Source organism: Artemia franciscana, chromosome 17 (assembly GCF_032884065.1).
Source record: "Artemia franciscana chromosome 17, ASM3288406v1, whole genome shotgun sequence".
NCBI lineage: Eukaryota > Metazoa > Arthropoda > Branchiopoda > Anostraca > Artemiidae > Artemia > Artemia franciscana.
Window position 1 is genome coordinate 23,918,371 of NC_088879.1, and position 12,075 is coordinate 23,930,445.

A 12,075-nucleotide genomic window follows, 5' to 3' on the forward strand; every position below is an offset into this window, starting at 1 on the left:
TGATTAAGAAGTTTGGTACAGAATTTTTTGACGTCGATGATATTGTGAATGCGAAGAAGTGGCTTGGGTCCAAGCTGTATCCATATGCTTTATTTCAGAAGCGAACTGGATTGAAAGCGCCACTAAGTCATTTAGGAGATATACTGGATTTTATCAAGTAGGGCAATACAGATGATTTCGACATCCCGGTATTTTGTATATTAAACCCTAGTGAAGTCCCATTGATACCAGCTACAGCTTATTCTGCTCTCTTTTCGGGAGTAAAGGAGCTACGTATCCAGCTAAAAACTATTTCTAATCAATTTGATATGTTTTCCAATCATTTCCCGCCATTATCACAGCCTGGAGCCTCGAAACCTGCCGAAAACCACTCTACTATTGTTGTCTCTAAATTGCCACCATCTATTAGAGATCCGACAAGCCGCAAAGACTTTATCGATCAATTAAGTGGTCATGATTCGGTTGCTAGTATTCGGCCGGTGGGAGATAAACTGTTCGTAAACATTGAAAAATCGGTAGCTTCTGATTTCTGTGAGTCTGTTAAGTCTGTAGTCTCGGATATTGGCACGAAGATTCTGCAGAAACGTTACCTTGGAATTATAAAAGGAATCCCGCTGTCATTTAATGTTTCTGAATTCAAAATGCACTCAGGAGTCGTTGACGCAAACCGAATTGGTTTGTCCCAAACTATCAAGCTAGACTTTTCAGATTCGTTTGCAAAACGTGACGCTATGAAGAATGGAGTAAAAATAGGTTACGAGATTTTCAGAATTTATGATTTCGTAAGTGTACCGCGATGTTGCTTTAAGTGCAGGTCTCCTGATCACTTTATCAACGGTTGTACCTGTCAGGTGGAAAAGTGTGCGCGCTGCGCCGAAAATCACATTTTTTCGAAAGATGCGCCCTGTACGAATAGACCTAAATGTGCAAACTGCGGCGTTTCTTACACTTCATATAGTCTATTATGTCCAGTGCTCAAGTCTCGTATTGCGACCGCTGTGAAAAAATGATGTCACAAAAATTCGGTTATTTCGTACAATATAAATGGAACACGTCAAAAAGAGCACATCATTGACGAACTTTCGAGCAACTATGACATCGTTTGTCTTCAAGAGCATCTTTTATCTTCAAATAATACCAACTTGTTGAAACGGAGTGCAAACCATATTACTTTTGTGAGTGCTGCAAGATCTACGTTTGGTAGACCTTCCGGAGGCCTTGCCTGTATACTGAGACGTAGCTCCTTTTCATCCACGACGCCTGTGCTGTTCCATAGTGACGAAAACCTCTTGGCCGTGCGAATTGCCGATTTAATACTTATTAACGTGTACTTTCCTTGTGATCGTAAGTCGGTTCAATCACTGAATAAGTTTGCCAAGACCTGTAGTGTTTTGAAAAAAGTGACAGAATCCGTATCATCTCTCGGTTATCAATTTGTTGTCGCTGGGGGATTTTAATGCTGATTTACTGAATTCAAATATTCGGTCTGATATGGTTTTCGATTCTTTATCTGAGTTTAAGCTAGTGGATAAGAATCGTCTGTTTTCTTACATCCATCATTCTGGGAGCCTTACTAATATTGATCATGTTCTTTGCTCTCCCAATATATCTGTTTCGACTGTTTCTGTACATGAAATAGAAAGCGATATAGACCACCTACCAATTTCCTTCATGCTTGGTATTTCTCTGTCGCAAGATAGTTCTAATAGACGTGGGAATCGTAGATGGTTTACCAGACGAAATTGGAATAAGGCTAATTGGGCTCTTTATATTTCTACCCTTACAGCTTTTTTGTCTAGGATAAAAGTTCCTTTTCAGCTACTTCAGATTGGATCTAAATTTGTAAAGAATAAGAATTTTCTGAATAAATATTAATTTGATATTATATCATGCATGAAGGAAGCTGAGAGGGTGGCTGTTCCTGAAGAACGTGTTAAATTTAATACGCGGAAGCCTGAATGGTCTTGGGATCCGGGTCTGAAATCAGTGAAAAATAAAGCCAAATTTTGGCTACGTATTTGGGTTTCTTGCGAACGACCACGTAGCGGTGTAGTATTTCAGCTTAAACAGAAAACTAAATTAGAGTATAAAAAGTATTTACGGTCTGCAAAATCTAAAATTTGCAAATTCCCGTCAAGTAATTTCGATTGGAAAAATATGGTAAATTCAAATAAAATCGATGACTCTTCGTCAACAAGTAGCCCAATTAGTTCTGCTGCTTGGTGCAAATATTACGACCAGATTTTCAACACTATAAATCATTTTGTTCATGCTACTTTTATGAGGTTTCTTATTTCTGCGCTTCCCATATCACTCCGCCAGAACCAGATCCTCCCAGTTAATTTAGTTTCGGTGGCACAAGCTATAAAGAAGCTCAAGTCTAGCTCTATTGACTGTGATGGTATAAGTGTCAAACACCTAAATGTTGATTGTCCAGCTCTAGTCCAACATTTACAACTTCTGTTTCAAATGTGCTTATGCACCTCGGTTGTGCCTGAAAGTTTTTTGTGTGGAACAGTTACTTCAATCCTGAAAAGAGGAAAGATTCCGACTGAGTGTGCATCTTACAGGCCTATAACGGTTTCCTGCAATATAAGCAAAATGTTTGAGTATCTTCTCCTGCCATCAGTTAATTCTTCGGCATATTTTGGTGAAAATCAGATTGGGTTTTCAGCTGGGGTAGGTTGCCAGCAGGGTCATCGAGTTTTGGCTAATGTTCTTACTGAGGCTACTAAAAAAGGATTCGAGTTACATTTATGTGCTTTGGATCTCTCCAAAGCTTTTGACACTGTTACGCATTCCCAAGCTATCTTTTCCCTTTTTAGTCACGGTATCAACATATCGGTAATTTTTCTTCTTAGATATTGGTATTCAAATTCCTTTTTGCGGATTAAAACGGATATGAGGGTTTTAGATAGTAAAATTCCAATACGACGTGGGGTCCGACAAGGTGCTGTCCTCTCCCCCTCTATTTTCAAACTTTGTATATCATCTGTCCTTTCCTCTATCCCACCTACTTGCATCCTCAATTCTGTAAATATTTCTTATCTTGCCTATGCGGATGATATTCTTTTGATCAGTAGGACTAAAAAAGGGCTCTCTTTGTCTGTTTCAACAGTAGCATCTAAGCTTCATGCGATTGGACTTTCTCTTAATCTTTCAAAATATGAATAACTTTCATTTAATAATAATATCACTACTCCTCTAATCTGTGGATCTTTTTCTATCCCGTCGGTTTCTTCATTTCGGTGGCTGGGAACTAACGTTAGTAAAACTCTAAAATCCTTACGGACTCTCACTGTTGCTGATTGCAAGAAGAAAATCGAATTAAGTTACTCTAAAATTGTTGCTAACCGAGGTAGATACAATAGAAAGTCTCTTGCTAAATTATACTCGGTTTTTACAGATCATTCGGTTTTGTTTCTTTCTGGTATTTACCCTATTTTTCATAAAAAAGATATCAGTTCAATTCGTTCTTATTATTTCCGTTTTTCCCGTTTTCTATTGTATCTGCCTCCATGGTATAGGAATAGGAGCCTCATATCTATTTATAGTTTCCCAGATATTGGGTCGAAGCTCACAGAGCTTGCTGGCAAAATACCCCAGTCTACTTATAAGTATCTGCCCGCCCACGGAGGCCTTACTCTTTTGCTTTAGTTTCTTGTTTTTTTCTGTTTTGTGTAGTGTTTGTTTTGTTTAATTCATTGATACTCCGCTTTGATTTTTTGTAGCGGGTCAAAAATAAATTATTATTATTATTATATATAAAAATAAGTTGTATATATGCATGTTTGTTTGTTTGTGGGTTTGCATTTGACGTCATTATTAAGTACTAGCTGTTGGGGTGGCGCTTCGCGCCACCCCAACACCTAGTTGGTGGGGGCGCTTCGCGCCCCCCCCTAGCCCCCCCGCGCGCGTAAGTCGTTACGCGCCATAATAGTTACGCGCCATTGTAGTTGTGTCCCTATGTCCCACCTGTGAATATAGATAGATATATATATATGGTTTTAACTACGTAAAACTTGCGAATATACAACATTCTTTGCTGTCCCATTGTCTTTGCATATAAATAGATTGTCAGGTTTACCGACTCTTGAACATGCAACATATAATGGTCCATGGGAAAACAATCTGTATTCAGATCTATACCTCATGATTCTAATGATTGCCCTTGAGCTTTGTTGATGGTGATTGCTAATCGACCATTCCCTGTCCCGGTGTCCCGGTCGTCATTTACATCCCCCTGTTTCCCCCGGTGTCCCCGTTGTAGTTGTGTCCCTGTGTCCCGGTCGTCATTTATATTCCCTGTGTCCCGGTCGTCATTTGTATCCCGGTGTACCGGTCTGTATATACATTCGTTTTTTAGTTTTGTTTTTCTCCTTTATTTTTTTCCTTTTTTTTCTTTTTTAGTTTATTTAGATTTTTAGATTTTTTAGTTTTTTTATTAGTTTTTAGTTTTTTTTTTCTTTTTAGTTTTTTTGTAGTTTTTACCTTCTTTTTAGTTTTGTTAATTTTTTTTTTTACTTATGTCCTGGTCGTCATTTATACTCCCTGTGTCCCGGTGCTTTGTTGATTGCTAATCGAACATTCCTTTTGTCCTGGTCGCTTTCTCTTTGAGTGTCGTCATTTATTTTTTTCTTTTTTAGTTCTTTTAGTTTTTACCTTTTTTAGTTTTTTTAGGTTTTTAGATGAAAATTTTTTTTAGTTTTTTCCTTTTTTTCTTTTTAGTTTTTTATTGGTTTTTACCTTTATGTTAGCTTATTTTTCAGTTTTTTCCTTTTTTTTTTAGTTTTTTTTTATTTTTTATTTTTTTTTAGTTTTTTACCTTTTTTTAGTTTTTTTAGTTTTTTTAGTTTTTTAGCTTTTTTACTTTTTTTATTAGTTTTTAGTTTTTTTGTAGTTTTTGCCTTTTTTTAGTTTTTTCAGTTTTTTTTTTAGTTTTTTATTGGTTTTTACCTTTATTTTAGCTTATTTTTCAGTTTTTTCCTTTTTTTTAGTTTTTTTTTAGTTTTTAGTTTTTTTAGTTTTTTACCTTTTTTTTAGTTTTTTTAGTTTTTTTAGTTTTTTAGCTTTTTTATTTTTTTTATTAGTTTTTAGTTTTTTTGTAGTTTTTGCCTTTTTTTTAGTTTTTTTAGTTTTTTAGCTTTTTTATTAGTTTTTAGTTTTTTTTGTAGTTTTTGCCTTTTTTTAGTTTTTTTAGTTTTTTAGCTTTTTTATTTTTTTTATTAGTTTTTAGTTTTTTTTGTAGTTTTTGCCTTTTTTTAGTTTTTTCAGTTTTGACGTCACCTGATCCAGTTTTTTCAGGTGACGTCACCTGATCCACGATCCACAGATCCACAGACAACTTATTTTTATATATATAGATAGTTTTTTTTTTTACTTATGTCCTGGTCGTCATTTATACTCCCTGTGTCCCGGTGCTTTGTTGATTGCTAATCGAACATTCCTTTTGTCCTGGTCGCTTTCTCTTTGAGTGTCGTCATTTATTAGTTTTTTCCTTTTTTTCTTTTTAGTTTTTTATTGGTTTTTACCTTTATTTTAGCTTATTTTTCAGTTTTTTCCTTTTTTTTAGTTTTTTTATTTTTTATTTTTTTTTAGTTTTTTACCTTTTTTTAGTTTTTTTAGTTTTTTTAGTTTTTTAGCTTTTTTACTTTTTTTATTAGTTTTTAGTTTTTTTTTGTAGTTTTTGCCTTTTTTTAGTTTTTTCAGTTTTTTTTTTAGTTTTTTATTGGTTTTTACCTTTATAGTTTTTTTAGTTTTTTAGCTTTTTTATTTTTTTTATTAGTTTTTAGTTTTTTTTGTAGTTTTTGCCTTTTTTTAGTTTTTTCAGTTTTGACGTCACCTGATCCAGTTTTTTCAGGTGACGTCACCTGACCCATCCACACATCCACAGACAGACAACTTATCTATATATATAAAAATAAGTTGTCTGTCTGTGGATGGATGGATGGATGTGTCAGGTGACGTCACCTGAAAAAACTGGATTAGGTGACGTCAAAACTGAAAAAACTAAAAAAAGGCAAAAACTACAAAAAAAAACTAAAAACTAATAAAAAAAATAAAAAAGCTAAAAAACTAAAAAAACTATAAAGGTAAAAACCAATAAAAAACTAAAAAAAAAAGTGAAAAAACTAAAAAAAGGCAAAAACTACAAAAAAAACTAAAAACTAATAAAAAAAGTAAAAAAGCTAAAAAACTAAAAAAACTAAAAAAACTAAAAAAAGGTAAAAAACTAAAAAAAATAAAAAATAAAAAAAATAAAAAAAAACTAAAAAAAAGGAAAAAACTGAAAAATAAGCTAAAATAAAGGTAAAAACCAATAAAAAACTAAAAAAAAAGGAAAAAACTAATAAATGACGACACTCAAAGAGAAAGCGACCAGGACATGTACACCGGGATACAAATGACGACCGGGACACAGGGAATATAAATAACGACCGGGACACAGGGACACAACTACAACGGGGACACCGGGGGAAACAGGGGGATATAAATGACGACCGGGACAAAAAAACTAAAAAGAAATAAAAACTAAAAACTAATAAAAAAAACTAAAAAATCTAAAAATCTAAATAAGCTAAAAAAGAAAAAAAAAAGGAAAAAAATAAAGGAGAAAAACAAAACTAAAAAACGAATGTATATACAGACCGGGACACCGGGATACAAATGATGACCGGGACCCGGGACACAGGGAATATAAATGACGACCGGGACACAGGGACACAACTACAACGGGGACACCGGGGGAAACAGGGGGATGTAAATGACGACCGGGACACCGGGACAGGGAATGGTCGATTAGCAATCACCATCAACAAAGCTCAAGGGCAATCATTAGAATCATGAGGTATAGATCTGAATACAGATTGTTTTCCCATGGACCATTATATGTTGCATGTTCAAGAGTCGGTAAACCTGACAATCTATTTATATGCAAAGACAATGGGACAGCAAAGAATGTTGTATATTCGCAAGTTTTACGTAGTTAAAACCATATCTTCTATATATATAAAAATAAGTTGTCTGTCTGTGGATGGATGGATGGATGTGTCAGGTGACGTCACCTGAAAAAACTGGATTAGGTGACGTCAAAACTGAAAAAACTAAAAAAAGGCCAAAACTACAAAAAAAACTAAAAACTAATAAAAAAAATAAAAAAGCTAAAAAACTAAAAAAACTATAAAGGTAAAAACCAATAAAAAACTAAAAAAAAAAGTGAAAAAACTAAAAAAAGGCAAAAACTACAAAAAAAAACTAAAAACTAATAAAAAAAGTAAAAAAGCTAAAAAACTAAAAAAACTAAAAAAACTAAAAAAAGGTAAAAAACTAAAAAAAATAAAAAATAAAAAAAATAAAAAATAAAAAAAAACTAAAAAAAAGGAAAAAACTGAAAAATAAGCTAAAATAAAGGTAAAAACCAATAAAAAACTAAAAAAAAAAGGAAAAAACTAATAAATGACGACACTCAAAGAGAAAGCGACCAGGACATGTACACCGGGATACAAATGACGACCGGGACACAGGGAATATAAATAACGACCGGGACACAGGGACACAACTACAACGGGGACACCGGGGGAAACAGGGGGATATAAATGACGACCGGGACAAAAAAACTAAAAAGAAATAAAAACTAAAAACTAATAAAAAAAACTAAAAAATCTAAAAATCTAAATAAGCTAAAAAAGAAAAAAAAAGGAAAAAAATAAAGGAGAAAAACAAAACTAAAAAACGAATGTATATACAGACCGGGACACCGGGATACAAATGATGACCGGGACCCGGGACACAGGGAATATAAATGACGACCGGGACACAGGGACACAACTACAACGGGGACACCGGGGGAAACAGGGGGATGTAAATGACGACCGGGACACCGGGACAGGGAATGGTCGATTAGCAATCACCATCAACAAAGCTCAAGGGCAATCATTAGAATCATGAGGTATAGATCTGAATACAGATTGTTTTCCCATGGACCATTATATGTTGCATGTTCAAGAGTCGGTAAACCTGACAATCTATTTATATGCAAAGACAATGGGACAGCAAAGAATGTTGTATATTCGCAAGTTTTACGTAGTTAAAACCATATATATATATATATATCTATATTCACAGGTGGGACATAGGGACACAACTACAATGGCGCGTAACTATTATGGCGCGTAACGACTTACGCGCGCGGGGGGGCTTGGGGGGGGGGGCGCGAAGCGCCCCCACCAACTAGGTGTTGGGGTGGCGCGAAGCGCCACCCCAACAGCTAGTTTTTATATATATATATATAGAAGATATAAGGCTTTGTATATGACGTCATTATAAGATGACACTACAGACCGGGACACCGGGACACAAATGACGACCGGGACACCGGGACAGAGGGAATATAAATGACGACCGGGACACTCAAAGAGAGATTACAGACTGGGATACCGGGACACAAATGACGACCAGGACACAGGGAATATAAATGACGGCCAGGACACAGGGACACAACTACAACGGGGACGCCGGGGGCACAGGGGGATATATAAATGACGACGGGGACACAGGGAATGTTCGATTAGCAATCACCATTAACAAAGCTCAAGGGCAATCGTTAGAAAAATGCGGTATAGATCTGAATACGGATTGTTTTCCCATGGACAATTATTATTTTGCATGTTCAAGAGTTGGTAAACCTGACAATCTATTTATATGGACAGACAATGGGACAGCAAAGAATGTTGTATATTTGCATGTTTTATGTAATTAAATATATATATATATATATATATATATATATATATATATATATATATATATATATATATATATATATATATATATATATATATATATATATATATATATATATATATATATATATATATATATATATATATATATATATATATATATATATATATATATATATATACATATATATATATATCTATATATATATAAATAAGTTGTCTGTCTGTGTGTCTGTCTGTCAGGTGACGTCATGTTTCTGTGTCGACTGACGTCATGAAGTTAGTTGTCGTCATTTTTGCTATGACGGTGACGTCATTAAAGATATTTAATCATGAAGTTAGTTGTCGTCATTTTTGCTATGACGGTGACGTCATTAAAGATATTTAAGACATATATGTTCACGTAGAAATCTATTAATGTTTAAGTTTAAAATGACTGATGAACTTACAATGGCAAAAGCCGATGAAGATGCTCAAAGAGTCTATGCCAAAAAACTTGCTGCTGATAGAGAAAGTCAGAAAAGAAAGCGTGCCGAGGAATCAAAAGAACATCAAGGAAACAGGCTTGAGGCTGATAGAGAAAGAAAGAACAGAAAGCGTGCCGAGGAATCAAAAGAACAGCAAGGAAACAGGCTTGAGGCTGATAGAGAAAGAAAGAACAGAAAGCGTGCCGAGGAACTACCAGAGCAACGCGAAAGCAGACTTGCTGCTAAAAGAGAAAGTGAAAAAAGAAGGCGTGCCGAGCAATCACAAGAACAGCAAGAAATCAGGCTTGCTGCTGATAGAGAAAGTAAGAAAAGAAAGCGTGCCGAGGAATCAGAGCAACCTGAAAGTTATCGCCTGGCATTCAGGTACAGCCCAGTCGATGATTATAGCTTGAGTAGATGTGTTCAAATCGGGACAATGTCTAAAAATTTGTCCCTATTGCAAGGCCTTGAAATTCAATGGTGAAACAATGGGAATGTGTTGCGCCTCAGGAAAAGTTAAACTTCCTCTATTGGCTGCACCACCAGAGCCATTGAAGACTTTCCTTACTGGAACTACGTCAGAATCTAAGCGTTTTTTGTCAAAAATCAGAAAATACAACTCATGTTTCCAAATGACGTCGTTTGGCGCCCAAATCGAAAATCCAGATCAATTTATGTCTACTTTCAAAGTAAAAGGGCAAATTTATCATAGAGCAGGGTCCCTTCTACCATTCTCAGGCGAGAATCATAAATTTTTACAATTGTACTTCATCAGTGATAGAAATTCTGAATTGAATGCACGTTGCGAAATTTCTTCCAACGTTGAAAGGACAATCGTTTCCCAATTGCAACATCTTTTCCACGAAAATAATAATTTAGTGCGTCTGTTCAAAACAGCCATCGATTTGATGCCTACTGATACGCATAAAATTGTTATTTCCGCTGACAAAACGCCTCCTGGCCAACATGTGCGTAGATACTATGCTGCAACTATCGACGAAGTGGCTATCGTTATGGTCGGTGATCAGTTTTTACCTCGAGATATTATTCTTCATAAGCGAAACGCTCAGTTGTTACGAATTGCTGAAACTCATCGATGCTACGATGCCCTACAATATCCTATCATTTTTTGGGATGGAGCCGACGGCTATCACTTTAATATTAAATTGATGAATCCAGCCACTAACAAAGAAATGAATAAGAAATGCAGTGCAATGCATTATTATTCCTATAGACTAATGATTCGGCAGGATGAAGAAAATTATATTTTAAAATGCCGTGAATTGTTTCACCAATTTGTCGTTGATATGTATGCTAAAATTGAATCAGAACGTTTGCTATATATCCGCCTGAATCAGACCAAGCTCCGCTCTGAACAATACATTCATTTGCGAGATGCAGTTATAAATGACGGTAATACCACAAATGTTGGAAGATTAACAATTTTACCTTCGTCATATGCTGGCAGTCCCCGTCATATGCATGAATATGCTCAAGATAATATTGCGTATGTTCGTCTCTATGGTCGTCCAGATTTATTTATTACATTTACATGTAATCAATCTTGGGACGACATACTGCAGCTTTTACTTCAAGGACAATCGGCGGTTCATAGGCATGACATTACGGCCCTTGTCTTCCGGCAAAAGTTGAAATCACTGATAAACTACATAGTAAAACTTGAAGTTTTTGGGTCAGTGCGATGCTGGATGTACTCAGTGGAATGGCAAAAACGAGGTTTGCCACACGCACATATACTAATCTGGCTACATAAAAAAATTACTTCGAACGAAATTGATGATGTGATTTCCGCAACAAAGAGTCATGAATCCACCGGATACAACATTAACAGCTTTTTTTTCGCTTTGCAAAAATGATTCTTTTGAAAAAAAAACTGCTGTATACTGAAGTGCCTTCGTATTACACGTGGAATACTAAAAATAAAGTATTTGAACGTCGAAAACAGGGTAAGTCAGTCGACGGCCAAGCTACCATCTTCAAAGATACCACGATAGGAAGACTCTACACCGTTCACCCCAATCAACATGAATGCTTCTTTCTACGCCTGCTTTTGGTGAATGTACCCGGTCCGACATCCTTTGAGTATTTGAGAACTGTAAACGGTACTATACATGACACTTACCGTAGTGCATGCCAAGCTCTGAATTTATTGGAGAATGACCAACACTGGGATAACTGCATCAATGACGCGTGCGAAACGTCAACCCCAAGTCAAATTCGTGCATTGTTTGGCATCATTTTAACAACTTGCTCTCCATCAGCTCCTACAGAGCTATGGGAAAAATATAAGTCAAAAATGTCCGAAGATATACTCCATCGAAAACAGTTAGAGACGTCAGATATGACTTTTGATTTTACATCAGAAATTTATAACTACACTTTAGTTATTACAGAAGATTTGGGCGTACGTATGACAAACAAACCTCTTCAGGATTTGGGAATGCCTTCACCTAACCGTATCGCTGCTGTTTCGACATGTGTAGAATTAGATCGTGAACAAAGTTACAGTACGAGTGATCTATTGTCGTATGTACAAAATAACATTTCCAAGTTAACGTCGGAACAAAAAGACATTTATGATACGATAATGCATTGTGTCGATAACAACGTTGGAGAAATTTTCTTTTTGGATGCGCCAGGAGGTACTGGTAAAACGTTTGTGATAAAACTGATTCTGGCATCAATTCGATCAAAAAATGATATAGCGTTGGCAATTGCGTCGTCCGGAATTGCCGCAACATTGCTGCCTGGTGGAAGAACTGCTCATTCCGCTTTGAAGGGGGGGGAATTGCCTCTGAATTTGCATTCTACAGAAACTCCCACGTGCAATATTTCCAAATCATCTG